The 14,241-nt window shown below is 46.8% G+C and overlaps 1 protein-coding gene and 1 pseudogene across 2 annotated transcripts in view; one reads left to right on the top strand and one right to left on the bottom strand.

Moving 5' to 3' along the window:
- Nucleotides 1-2,322: 2,322 nt before the first annotated feature.
- Nucleotides 2,323-4,248, bottom strand: LOC129017489 (peptidyl-prolyl cis-trans isomerase A-like; annotated as a pseudogene).
- Nucleotides 4,249-5,335: 1,087 nt separating this feature from the next.
- Nucleotides 5,336-14,241, top strand: part of CDRT4 (CMT1A duplicated region transcript 4) — a 73,326-nt gene continuing 64,420 nt past the window's right edge. For both annotated transcript variants that reach the window (XM_054456459.2, XM_063655885.1), the window contains exon 1: nucleotides 5,336-5,695. The gene's annotated coding sequence lies outside the window, so the exon portion shown is untranslated. The remainder of the gene's footprint in view (nucleotides 5,696-14,241) is intronic.

The following is a 14,241-nucleotide window of genomic DNA, read 5'->3' as shown; positions in this document are numbered from 1 at the left end:
TGTAGCCTCCATCTCTTAGTCTCAAGTGATTCTCTCACCTTGGCCTCCCAAATTGCTGGGACTACAGGTGTGAACCACTGTGCCCAGCCAGATGAGTGGAATTTTAATAGGCAGAGGAATGGTGGAAGGGCATTTTACTCTCAGGGATCTGTATAAGCAAAGACCCAGAAACTCGCAAAGGTGCAGCTGGTAGGAACCACCACTTGCAAAGAAGGTGCAATCAGTGCTGATATTCAGCACTCCTGGCTGTCAACTTTCTAAAGTATTTCCTGACTAGTTGTAACCAGCAGCTGCTCCAGGCCTCCCAAGTGCATCCTGTCACCTGGGCTGTCCCCCTACCACCTCCCCTTGGTCCAGCAACTAAGGGGTTTATGTGGGCTGAGCCCAGAGCCTCCAGGTCCTTCTGATTGGTTGGTTGGTGCCAGGCGCCTCCCTCTGTTAGAGGTTGTGCTTATTGCTCTGGTTGGAGAACAACCCTGGGAGCTAATATAGCAAGAAAACCTCTCTGAAGCCAGATCAGAGAATGACAGACAGGTGCTGTGGGCCAGGACCCCGGCCGCCAAATCTTTAAAATTTTGCCCTTCCACATTTGCTCATGCATCCTCAGTAACTGCGTCTTTATTTATTAATGTAAACAGCTATTACTGTTCCATCATGTAAATCTAAAACATACCCCAAAATAGAAGTTAAAAAATGAGATAAATAAAAATTGAAGTCAGAACATTTTCTGCCCCAGTGCAATGACTCTTCAGGGTCTCTCCCCCTGGCAAGTGCCCCTAGTTTACCAGGGCACTGTCTAGACACTGGAGAGGCTGGGGCTGCAGTGAAGTTACTCTTCATGTTAGAGGCATGAGGAACACAGGGAAGGAAATAGCCATAAGAGACAAGACCAAGAAGTAGATCCAGAAGTACCCAGAAGTATTTTTAAACATTACAACCATACCTTGGCCCGTGCTCGTTTGTAAGCTATTAGTGGGTCATTTTCCTGGTCCCAGAGCAGCACTGCACAATGTAAATGCGTGACTCAGTAAGGTGGTGGAGCTTTGGGTATGGTGAGAAGCACCAGCGAAGCCACGGGGAGGGGAGCGAAGGCATGTGAGTCCCAAGGGAAGAGTGACTGGACGCTGGGACTCCCCAGTCCCCTGAGGAACAGGAGGGACACTCCTGGCCAGGTGGGAGCAGGGTGTGTGAGCACCTGCAGGACCTGAGCGGGATGCTGCCTACCTTGGCCCATTTTGGCTGGGCAGTTACATGGGGTCTGGGTAGAGAGCCTCAGCCTATAATTTCTCTCTATTCCTTCCAGAGGGCTTTGGGGACAGGACAAAGACCACAGAAGCCCAGCTCTGTTTTTCCTTCCTTTCTCATCTCCAGTGAGGGACAAGTGGGGTGGCTGTTACAGGCAGGTGGGCAAGAGAATCAGAGTACCCCAGGGTCAGGTGGAGGTCCATGGAGCCAGTCCTCACCAACTGAGAGATGCCTTCAACCCAGCAGAGGAGTACCTTCTAGGGATGCAGTCAGTCCATGGGATGTGTGTGCAGCTTGGCCTCTGGGTTGATCTGACTGAATGGTCAGACCACAAGTATTTACAAAGGTCCTGAGCCTGCCTATGTCAAGAGATGATTCTCCTTGCTTGGCTAGTAACTAACACTTAATAAACATTACAATATGGCAGTCACTATGCTAACACTTTCACCTACTCATTCATTTACTCCTTACATGAACTCGAAAGGAGTGGTACTATTTTTATCCCCACTTTACAGATAAGATGGAGGCATAAGAAGATAAAGACTTTCTTTTTTTTTGTTATTCAGCCTTTTTTTTTCTTTTTTTTTTTTGAGATGGAGTCTCGCTCTGTCACCCAGGCTGGAGTGCAGTGGTGCCATCTCGGCTTACTGCAAGCTCTGCCTCCTGGGTTCACGCCATTCTCCTGCATCAGCCTCCCGAGTAGCTGGGAATACAGGCACCCGCCACTATGCCCGGCTAATTTTTTTGTACTTTTAGTACAGATGGGGTTTCACCATGTTAGCCAGGATGATCTCGATCTCCTGACCTCGTGATCCGCCCCCCTCGGCCTCCCAAGGTGCTGGGGTTACAGGCGTGAGCCACCATGCCCGGCCTATTTAGTTTTTATTTCATAATCATAAACTTAACTCTGCAATCTAGCTAGGCATGGAAGGGAACAAGGAAAACATGGAACCCAAAGGGAACTGCAGCGAGAACACAAAGATGACAGGATAGTGCAAGCAAATGGGGTGGAGGGTGCTTTCCCTGAGCTACAGAAGGAATGGTCTGGTGGTTAAGATAAAGCACAAGTGAAACTTATTAGAGTTGTCCACAGTCAGCAATGGCGATCTTCTTGCTGGTCTTGCCATTCCTGGACCGAAAGCGCTCCATGGCCTCTACAATATTCATGCCTTCTCTCACCTTGCCAGAGACCACCTGCTTCCCATTCAACCACGCTGTCTTGGCAGTGCAGATGAAAAACCGGGAACCGTTTGTATCGGGTCCTGAATTTGCCACGGACAAGATGCCAGGACCTGTATGCTTTAGGATGAAGTCCTCATCATCAAATTTCTCCCCGTAGAGGCACCAGTGCCATTATGGAATGTGAAGTCACCACCCTGACACACAAACTCTGGAATAATTCTGTGAAAGCAGGAACCCTTATAACCAAATCCTTTCTCTCCAGTGCTCAGAGCACGAAAGTTTTCTGTTGTCTTTGGAAACTTGTCTGCAAACAGCTCAAAGGAGATGCGGCCCAAGGGCTCACCGTTGACGGCGATGTTGAAGAACATGGTGGGGTTGACCACGGCTGATAGTATGGGGCTCCCAGCGGTGGCGGTATCTGCAAAAGCCAAGACTTTCTTGAGTTATACAGGAAGGAAGCAACAGTGCTGGGATTTGAACCCAGGAATGTCTCGATCTAGAATCTCTGCTCTAACCCACTAGGCGTCACTGCTTGATACTGGTGGGAGAATTGACACGCGCTCCACAGCCTTGTAGGTCCACCAACAAACTCCCAGCCCACCCACAGGCTCATCAACAACACCTTGGATCAAAGATTTCCATGAATATTGGAATGACATATAGTCCAGATTTTTTTCTAAACACTGACATGCAGGGTTTTTTTGGTTTTTGTTTTGTTTTGTTTTTGTTTTGCCTCCTTTGTTTTGCTGGATAGGTTTGCTTTAAACATTAAAGGAATAAAACGTCTAGGACTATAGCTCCATGGCTGCCTTCATTACCACTACCTCTTCAGTGTTGAGAACGCACATGCATTGAATGTGTAATCAGTATATAACTGCGGGTCCGTGTGGCCTGGGCTATGCGTGATGCTGACTCAAATAAACAGCGGTTTTATTGGACCCTCTCCTTCTTCCAGAAGATCAATGGAAAGTACCTTCCAAGTTCTGGTCCCTCATGAAGCCCCTGAAGGTCAGTGGGAGGGGAGGAAAATACCTTCTTGATGCACCAGAAATTATCTTATAAACCTCATCCTCCGTGGAGCACAGTGGTTCACACCTGTAATCTCAGCACTTTGGGAGGCTGAGGAGAGAGGATCATTTGAGGCTCGGGGTCTGAGACCAAGCTGGGCAAAATAGTGAGACCTTGTCTCTACAAAAAAATTTAAAAAATGTGCTGGGCATGGTGGTGCGTGCCTGTAGTCCCAGCTTGAGCCCAGGAAGTTGTGGCTTCAGTGAGCTGTGATCGCCCCACTGCACTCTAGCTTGGGCCACAGCACGAGACCCTGTCTCTTAAAAAAAATTGTCTTTATTGAAATGATTCTCAGTATCCTTCACGCTACTGCAGCTGATTTCCAAAGCTGCCTCATCTTCTGCGCTCTCAACTCTTAATAAACCCATCCAAAGTGCAGCTCTTCTCTTCCAGCAACTCCTTGTTTCTATGTTCACATCTAAGTAAATCTTAGCCTTGTCCAGAAGCAAAAGCCCCATGACCACAACTCCAATTCTGCCTCTCTTTTCTGGCCACTGCCTCTGTGTCACCAAACCCCAGGGACAAATTGGCAAAGACAAAGGTGGCTCTGAGAGGAAAAGGGAGGGAGAAAGGGTGTGAACCCCCACACATCACAGTCTTGTTCCTGTTGAAAATGCAGGAATATAAAGCCCAGTACCAGACCTTCCCATTATTCAGTCCTAGGCCCCTGGTTCCTGGGCTGTCTAGTGGGTGAGGGCCCAGGGCCTGGAGGTGTTTCAGGATCCTCAGGCCTGATTTGGTGGACAGGACCATGTTCAGGGGAAAACGTGGAGACAAGGCTGCATGCTTGCTCTCAGGAGACTGGGCTCTTTTTTCTGAGTATCCCTGAGAAACTATCCTTGGGTTTTGGTACTACTCACAGAGTTGTGCCTAGCTTCCTGGCTTTAGAACTTCATTCACTTCCTCCCACCCTTCCCAGCCCTCCCATTCCCCCTTCCAACAGGCTGACACCCACTCCTCCTAGAACCCTACCATAACTCACCTTCCTACAAGAGCTTCCTTCTGTTTGAGGTAGAACTTCGGTGGCCTGCATGCTAGCCATGAAGCCTTACGATGGCCTTTTCCTAACAGTAACAACCATTTATTTCCACTTGCTTCATTTACTTTACATTTCCCTCTCCTCTACTTATTAGATTTCAGCAAACCATGTACTTATAAGTTAACTTGCACAGAATCTCCTGCTAGCTTATTTTGGTGAGCACAAAACTGAATGCAAAAATCCCCATCCTTCAAAGAATTTGACATTCTAATGTCACCAATTTTTCGACATTCTAATGCCAGCAATTTTTTTGAAAGTTGAAATAGAACATAATGAGGCAACAAAATGAGACCAAGAGGGTTCTGCACTGTGTTCCAGCAATCTTCAGTCCCCTTCACTGTTCATGTCTAAGCACTGAGGAGTTCTAAAGCATGTCACCTTTTGCCTCAAGGACTTTTCTTGAAATATCATGGTCTTGCTCTGTCGCCCAGGCTGGAGTGCAGTGGCGTGGTCACAGCTCACTGCAGCTTCGACCTCCTGGGCTGAAGCGGTCCTCCCATCTCGGCCTGTCAAGTGGCTGGGACCACAGGCGTGCCACTACATCTGGCTAATTTATTTTTATTTTATTTTTTGTAGAGACGGGGTCTCGCCGCATTGCCCAGACTGGTCTCAAACTCTTGAGCTCAAGAGATCCTCCCGCTTCCGCCTTCCATAGCGCTGGGATAACAGGCGTGAGCCGCTGCCCGGGCTATCCCTCGAGGAAGTTTCATCAGGTAGACGTTAATTCTTTCACGAGGATCACGGATCGAGCTCTTTACAGGAAACCGGGCCCCGCCTTAGTTCTCCACCTCTTCGTACGGCTCCAGGCAACTGCCAACAGATGGCGCCCGCCCGCCTATTTCGCTCCTTGCGGCTTTGGGGCCTGGAGGAGAGGTGGGGAGAGTCCCAACAGCAGAGGAACTGGTGAGCCCGGGCCAAAATTTCATCTGGCATCTGGAATGCATTAAAAACAACCCACAAATCTGAAGCTCCTCTCAGGAGAGAGAGAGAGAGAAAGAAAGAAAGAAAGAACGAACAGGGAACTTGAAAAACTAAGGGGAAAAGGGCAGAAGAGAGGCAGCAGCGCGGTCCCTGCAAGCGTCCGCTTTCCTGCATTGGCCAAGCAGCCCCCAGCACGCCTGCTCTGTGGGGCAGGGCCATGCGGCCCCGAGGAAGGATAAGGTGAGCCAGAGGGTTCCAGACAAAGGAGGGGATCCTCAAGGCTCTGGGCCAGCCAGTCCCTCTTTTACTGGCACCACGGTCCCTCCTAGGCGGGGACGAAGAGGGAAGGGGTGGAGGCCTCCACCTTCTCCTCTGCGTGTGGCTGCGTCCCTTTACAGAATGACAGGCCCTTACTTCCGACGGCGGGGACTAATGTGTAAGGCTTTACAGATCCAATTCCAGAAATTATCTGTGTTTTTTTCAATCATACTCTTGTGCCCCGCCACCCGCCCCCATTTAATTTCATCTTTTATCTTTTTCTGGGCCTTCGTAATGGAAAGTGGTTTTAAAGTTTGACCAGTTTTACTACTTAGTGCCTAACAGGCTGAGTGATTACACTGTTGAAGGAGGTCACAGTGGGAAGGACATGGAGAGAGATGGGGGAGCGATGAGGCCTCTGAGCTCCCTCCAGGGCTGTGCCTCAGTGGTGACCCTTCTCAGGCCTGGGGAGTGAGGTCTGGTTCCCTCTCCTCCTCTTGGAGCCAGAGGGCGCCTTTCGTGACTTAGGAGGGAGAGGATCTGGCCTTGTGCAGCTCTGCCCACTGAGAGGTTACACCTGTTCTCCAGCTGGGTGGCAGCTCCCTGAATCTGGCCAGTTTATACTTTTTCACCTAACTCACATGATTTCCACTTCAGTCCCACTACCGCTGGCTGCCCCCATTGTGGATAGCTTCATTAAACTCCGTTGCTCCTTAAGGCAGGCTTTTGATGGAAATGAGTGGCAGAAAAGGCTGAGAGCAACCGGGCCAGGCTCAGCCCACTTACTGCAGTTAGCCTCTCTGTTATGCCTCACTTTCCTCAAGGACTCTCTGAGGAGTGGCCATTAGTCCTGCAGCTCCTGGGTGCATACTGTGGCCAGTCCCACAAATATGAGGTTCTCTTCTTTCCTCCGTGAGTCGTTGGGTGAAATAGAACTCTTGTTAATAGCTCACCAAGTCAGTTAAAGATTGGGAAGGAGGGCATGGTGCATATGGGATTAAATAATGTCCAGGTGGTTAGAATGAACTTCAAGAGAAATCAGGAGGAAGAGGATCTAGTGGTCATAGTGAATCCCAAGTTGAAATGAGTCAACGGGAAGGGACAGTGATGAATAGGAAGGGACAGTGGGAAAACCCTGACAGAAATGCTTTAGCTACATCCTGTACCTTCCCACTTTTATTAGAGGATGCTTGATTTTTGTTCTAAGAAGGGAAATATGTATTCTAGGTTCAACAAGTTATAAATTCCTTAAGGGCAGACGTCTTTTGCATCTCTCACAAGGTTTAAAAATTAATAATCGTGGCCAGGCACAGTGGCTCATGCCTGTAATCCCAGCACTTTGGGAGGCCGAGGTGGGCGGGTCATGAGGTCAGGATTCCCAGACCAGCCTGGCCAACATGGTGAAACCCTGTCTCTACTAAAAATACAAAAATTAGCCTTGTGTGGTGGCGCACGCCTGTAATCCCAGCTACTCAGGAGGCTGAGGCAGGAGAATTGCTTGAACCTGGGAGGCAGAGGTTGCAGTGAGCCGAGATCGCACCATTGCACTCCAGCTCTGGGCAACAGAGCAAGACTCTGTCTCAGGGGGGGAAAAAAAAAAAAAAGAAGAGTTTACACGACATTTTCACACATGGTAATTTTTCAGCAAATTCTTAGTGAAAGAATGAATAAGTAAATTATAGAATAAAAGTGATCTCACAAGTTCAAAGAAGTCAAATAGCGAGTCTACCATAATACTAAGCATATATTGCATGGCCTGAATTGTCAAACCTTCCATGGCTGAGATCACTCACTTCCCCTCTTTATTTGCTTTCCATGTAACCACTTCTCCTTGGCTTATGTAATTTTTCTCTCCTCCTGATGAGGCAGGGTGAGGTGTTAATAGCTGGGATTTGGAGTCAGGCAAGTCCTAGGTTCGAATCCCAGTTGCTTCAGTGATCTTGACCAAATTGCTTATGTTCTGTTCTTTGTGCAGCAGTTCTGTGTCTATACGATGGTAGAGGGAATGGGCTCTCCTGGGACAGCTATAAGGGTTAAGTAGGATGTGGAGGTGACAGAGCCTTGCAAAGTGTTCCAGGGTGGGCTGGTCATATTTCATAATATACTGCACAGCTTAACACTTTCTGTCCATTACTTCCAATACAAATTGGTTAAAACAGGTGGTAACATGCTGGGTTGATATGTGGGACAGTTTTTAAAAAATCAGAATGGGCCAGGTATGGTGGCTCACGTCTGTAATCCCAGCACTTTGGGAGGCCTAGGCAGGCAGATCACAAGGTCAGGAGTTCGAGACCAGCCTCCTAACCAATATGGTGAAACCCTGTCTCTACTAAAAATACAAAAATTAGCCGACCGTGTTAGCGTGCACCTGTAGTCCCAGCTACTTGGGAGGCTGAGGCAGGAGAATCACTTGAACCCGGGAGGTGGAGGTTGCAGTGAGCCCAGATTGTGACACTGCACTCCAGCCTGGGTGACAGAGCGAGATTCCACTTAAAAAAAAAAAAAAAAAAAATTCAGAATAGAAGCAGAGAAGGCATGCAGCTCCTTCTTTCCTGGAGCTGGGGCAATAGCCCAGGCTGGATCCCTGAACAAAATGTGGGCTCCGATCAGCAGAGGTTTTTCTCAGAAGGAGAGTTAATAGCCACCAGAGCAGGGAAGGTCTGTGACAGGGTTAGGGTGGCCTGTGTGATGTTCACAAGCATCCTGGCATGTGGCAGAGACCGGCTTTTCATTTGTTAAAGGAGACCTCTGGGGCACCTGCATCTCTGAGGGCAAATTACAACCCCACATATCCTAGAGGAAGATTTGTCATCCAGCCACCTGGAAAAAAGACTCAGCAGTGTTGAAGACACACAAAACTACCCAGAATTTCCTTGGGGGCTTGAGTCATCACATTTCTGAGCTACTTTTACTGTGGGGAAACTGAGGCACTGAGTGATTTGCTGGAGGTCAAAGTTATGGCAGGAGCAACACAAGAACTCATGATCTGACAGAGTCTGTTTTCTTACCCATGGACAGACTCTGATCACGTTCAAAGGGGAGCCAGAACCGAGGTTGTTCACCCACTGGCTTAGAATATGATGCGGTGACAGTGGAGACAGTACCCTGGAGCCACCCACTGAGAGTTTTTCTACCTGGGTAAATTAGGTCCATTTGGCGTGGAGACCAGGACAGGTGGACTCCTTAGAAGGCGGCCCAAGGTGCTAGGGCATCAGAAGAGCCAGAGTGAGCCTGGAGGACCCAGCATACCACAGGGGCTGTTGCAGTGCTGGTGACACTCAGAACCTGCTGCCAGGGCAGGCGAGTAGCTGAGCTTGTCCTGGGATGAAACAGGCATGAACTCTGGGAGCAGTTGGGATGTGGGCAGGCCTTGGCCACCTCTGTGGGGCTGACTTCTTCCCAGTTGTCATTCCAAGTTTAATCAAGGACAGGGACCAGCGTGCAAGGGGCTCCTCTGGGCATTGGGCACTACCTGGGCTCTCTGAGTCCTCCATGCTGCGCTTGCTTCCTGAATGGCATGACTGAGTTCCAATAGCCTGACTCTGCAAGCTCACTTTTCTTCACTCACTCTTACCTTGTGCTCACCCTCCTATCCTGTCTGACTCTGCTTTCCCTGTACAGCTCCACTCATGGCACCCACCCACCTCAGCCCCAGCCTGCTGCTCTTCTGTCCTGTCTTTACCTGGTGTGGAAAGCCTGCAGAGCTGGGAATTATCTCCCATTTTCCCTCTAGACTCAGTACGAGGTAGTGACGGACAGCACTGACTCTGGAGCCAGTGACGGACATCAAATTCCACATCTGACACTGTGTGATTTGGGGCAGGTTACTCAGTCTCCCTGGGCTTCAGTTCATTTCCTTATCTGGAAAATGGGGATACTAATAGCATCTACATCACTGAGTTTTTGTTGGATTAAATGAGTTAATGCGTGTAAACTGCTTAGTTGGTGCTGGACACAGGGTAAATTGTCAGTAAGGCTAGTTATTATTAACATCTTCCCATCTAGCCCCAAATCTGGCTCTCCTCAGGGAGTCCTGCTCTGTGGGAGAGGAATAGGGGCTGACATGGTCAGTCTATGCCTAGTCTTCTAGGCGAATACTTTCCAAATGGGCAACCTTGCAGGGTGCTCAAAAACTTTTCTGGGATATGGGGAGACTTGAATTTCTGTGTCAGAGTTTGCTATGTATTCACTAAACCTCGTTGCCATTTCCTCCCAAGCTAGACTACATTTCCCAGCCTCCCTTGCTGGGACCACATGACTGCCTTTGGATGAATGGAGTCAGGGCAGCCATGATGCCATAATGTTGCCTCTTCCAGGTCTAGGTCTTAAGTCCCCTTGCACCATGCAGGCCTCAAGTCTTCCTCTCTTTCTCCATTCTTTGGTTAAAAGAAGAGAATTCCAAGGCCTTAGAGGATGAAAGAGCCATGAGATGGAAAGATCCTGCATCCTCAAATGAATGCAAGGGGCCAGCGCCCTCTCTACCAACCCCAACATGTGAAAGAAACTTTATTCTGTCAAGCCACTGAAATCTGGGAGATATATTTGTTATAGTGATTCACCTATACCATGTCAACTTCTATTAAAATTTATTTTAAAAATATCATCTTTTAAAATTCCCTATCTTTTGCTATGTTTCTGTCTCTCTCTCTCTCTCTCTATATATATATATACACACACACACACACACAAACACACACACACACGTTTATATATATAGTGGTTTCCAAATGTTTTGATCACATGTCATTAAAAAGTTTAATGCCCAAACTTTTTAATGACTTGTGATCAAAACATTTGGAAACCACTGCTCCAGACTGTTGGAACCAACTTAATTCCTCACTCGGGGGCCAGTGCCCACCTGACTGAAGCCTCTTGTCCACTTACCTCTTTCCAACTCACACTGTTATGTTTTGTTCCCTTGCTGTGTCCTGCTGTCATATTGGAGAAAGTCAGTACTGGATGAACAAACAGCGCCACCGGTTTTTTTTTGTTTTTTGTTTTTTTGGAATGATAGCAATGGATAAAAGTGGTCTGCACTAGGAATTAGAAGACCAGAGTTTTATTTTCAGTTCTAACTGACTTGGTAACAATGGGTGGGGCACACTGTCTTTGGGTGTCTGAGTCCTTATCTGCAGAATGAGGTCTCTAGACTGGATAATTTTGGAAGCACTTCTCAGTTCTAACATTTGATGAGCTCTGTAGTTGATTTATGTGAGTGGGGTGTGTGCTTAATTTTGGGGTAAGCTTTAAAGGATGGCTTTAAAAATGATGGGAATTGTGTAGTTACGCCCTCTCCCCGTTGCCAGGAGAAAAAGACTTGCTTTGACTATAGCTATCACTTGCCGGGATTAACTTGCTGCTTTCTGGGAACTTGCATCTGTACGGAAATTTCAAGATAGAACTTGTCGGAAACTGCTTATTTTCTTCTATTAAAAAGGATCCACAGGCTTCTCAGAACTCCAGCTTCTTTTAACCACCTCCTCTTTCTAGTTCCTGCCTTCACCCTGCTTTCTGTAAAGGAAATTCTAGTGCTTCTGAAGACCCCAATGCCCAAATGATCTCTTCCAAGGAAACGTTCTAAATTACAGATGTTTGTCCTCGGTGCTTTCCAAATGTCTCTGAGGCCAAAGCACTTCTTGCATAGTCATTGAGCATGTGCTTGTATGGTAGTTGAATGAAAGCCAAGGCAAAAATGGCTGTCCTCAGGTTTTGGTTTTTAATCGTCTGATCTTGGTGACTCCAGGGTAAGTATTTACTCACTTGAGATTTGCCCCATCTATAGAATAAAAATCCACATTTTATTTTCATCATCTACATTTCTGCACAAATTTGGTGTGTAGGGTGGGTGGGGGTTGGCTCCCATTTTCAAGCCTTGTAACCCGGCTTTGCAAGAAAGGAAGCTTTGTTTATTATAATCATTATAGTATTACTATCATTGCTAGAGACTAGAGTCTCAATCCTGAGGTTCAGTTTCACCTGATACCGTAAAGTACAGTCTTACCAATTGAGAACTCAGTCACTTCAAGAATTTTCTGTGTCTCTTTCTTTCTTAAATTTAAGTCTAGAATTCTTCCACCTCCCAGTGTCCTTCAGGAAAGGTATCTGAGTTCAGACACCCATTATCTAACAGTGGGGCAGGGGTGGAGTAGGGTAGTGGTGAGAGACATCAGTCATAGGGATGTAATAGGTCTGCACTGGTACCCAGTGATGTGTCCTTATCCCTATCTGGTCTTGAGTCATATGGTCCCCACTGTATCTGCTTTGGCATCCTGGCCCTCGCACATTAGGTCTGCTGGCTCTCAGCTCCATCCCTGCTCCCCTCTGTGCTACATGGGAGAACAAACATGTGGCTGCTCCCTAACCCTGAATGGTGTGTGGGACTCTATGAAGTTACTTCAGGCTCAGAAGCCTGGGTACCCCATGCAGGATTGTCTACTCCACTCTCCTGTCGGCTGGTCTCTTTCCCATTGTGGGGTTGAAATATTATCACTTGAGATTAGAAGCTTCTTATGGAGGAGAGAAAGATGAAGGGGAAGCAAAAGAGTTGTTAAAAGATAAACTCAGGCACATTAAAATGTTAACACAGTTATTTGAGCATTCAGCAGTTCATGAACAGGGCTGCACTGGATGACAGGTGGTTGGGTGCTATACAGCAGCGGCTTCAGGAGAACCTTTCATAAAGTGTTTAAGAAAGCAAGACAAAGAAAATATTTGATTGGTTAAAGTGGAGAGACCCTAGATAGAAGTTAGTTGGCTGTTTCTGATTGGTTAGGCTTACGTTTTGTTTTACTGCTTGCATTGAGTTGGGTTCTGATTTGCTTAAGTAGGAACCCAAGATGCTGCAGCTGCCTCAGCCTGATAGCGTCCCAGTTAATTATTTTAACACAGTTTAGCTTTGTTAGAAGGCCCCCTGCCACCTGCTGTCTCTCACAAGGTTAACTCCAAAGCACGAGGTTAGGAGGTGGATAAGAGAGCCCCCAAATGGCAGCAAGCCCACCTCTGAACTCCATTCCCACCCAGTGGGAATGTTGCTTTTGCCTTGAAAAATCCATCTTCAAAATATCAATGTGATATATCACCCATGTTAAGCTAACTTGAAATGGTAAAAATGGCCTTTCCTGACATAACTTTCATCAAGAAAAAAGAATTAACTTGAGTTCTCCTTTCAAAACCCCAAGTAAGTACTTTTCCCCTTGAGTGACTGCATTCTTCCGAGTGGGAAAGGAGAATCGTGAACTTGGGCTTATTTCTTTCCAAGAGAAGTTTAAAAGATGATCTTTCAGTGACCACAATGTGACCATATTCCCAGTTTTCATGATTTATTTCGACAGTCAGTTGTTGGCCTAACCTCTGCTAATCAAGCAGGCTGTACCAATATCTGGCTTTTCATCATATGGAGGGCAAGATGCCTTCTGAGCTTCATGAGTCAGAAAGTAATCATTATCTTAGCTACAACAACATCTCTTGTTCTACAGCATCAATTTTAAAAGAACAAAAAGTCTTCAAGCCCTTCATTTATCATTTTCCCTCCTCCTCTCCTCCACCCCCCATCCCCTCCTCTAGCTCTCCTCATACAGCTGATTCATATTCTGTGTATCAGTGGTTGAGATCGGAGTTTCTCAACTTGAGCACCACTGACATTTTGGGTCAGAAAATTCTTTGTGGGGGTTGGCTTTTTCACTTTAGGATTTTAGCAGATTTCCTGGCTTTGACACACAGACACCAGTAGCACTCTCTTGTCCTTCTTCCTCCTCAGCTATAACAATGAAAAATATTTCTAGATTTAGCCAAATGTCCCCTGGGGGGCAAAATTAACCCCTGTTGAGAAGCACTGGCTTAGACAAATTACAAATGAAAACATCTGCGGTAACTGTCAGCAGTAAGTGCTCTTATATGTGGTATTACTGATATTATAGTATCCAACAATATCATGTGATAAAGGAATTTGCCTATTAATAAATTAGAATAAAAGCCACCTGCTTTATGCTAAACTCAACATTTATCATGGAGTCTCTTTTTCCAGCATCTTGCAAACAGTGTGTACTGTTTTTGCTACTTGGGTATGATTTAGAAGATGTGTCTATATTTTGATTTCTTCTTTTAGTGACCAAATTAATGAGATTTTTTCTTGGTAACTATTATTTTGCACTTGTTCTACAGAAAATTAATTGACTTCCCAGGGAGTGATTTAATATAATTTCTTTCTTTTCTTTTTTTTTTTTTTGAGACGGAGTCTTGCTCTGTCGCCCAGGTTGGAGTGCAGTGGCACGATCTCGGCTCACTGCAAGCTCCGCCTCCTGGGTTCAAGCCATTCTCCTGCCTCAGCCTCCCGAGTAGCTGGGACTACAGGCGCCCACCACCATGCCCGGCTAATTTTTTGTATTTTTAGTAGAGACGGGGTTTCACCATGTTAGCCAGGATGGTCTCGATCTCCTGACCTTGTGATCCGCCCTCCTCGGCCTCCCAAAGTGCTGGGATTACAGGCGTGAGCGAGACTCTGTCTCAAAAAAAAAAAAAAAAAAAAAGAA

The sequence above is a fragment of the Pongo pygmaeus genome, chromosome 19 (assembly GCF_028885625.2).
Source record: "Pongo pygmaeus isolate AG05252 chromosome 19, NHGRI_mPonPyg2-v2.0_pri, whole genome shotgun sequence".
Lineage (NCBI taxonomy): Eukaryota > Metazoa > Chordata > Mammalia > Primates > Hominidae > Pongo > Pongo pygmaeus.
The sequence above is the reverse complement of the archived record's forward strand: the minus strand, read 5'-3'. Positions and strand labels throughout refer to the sequence as shown.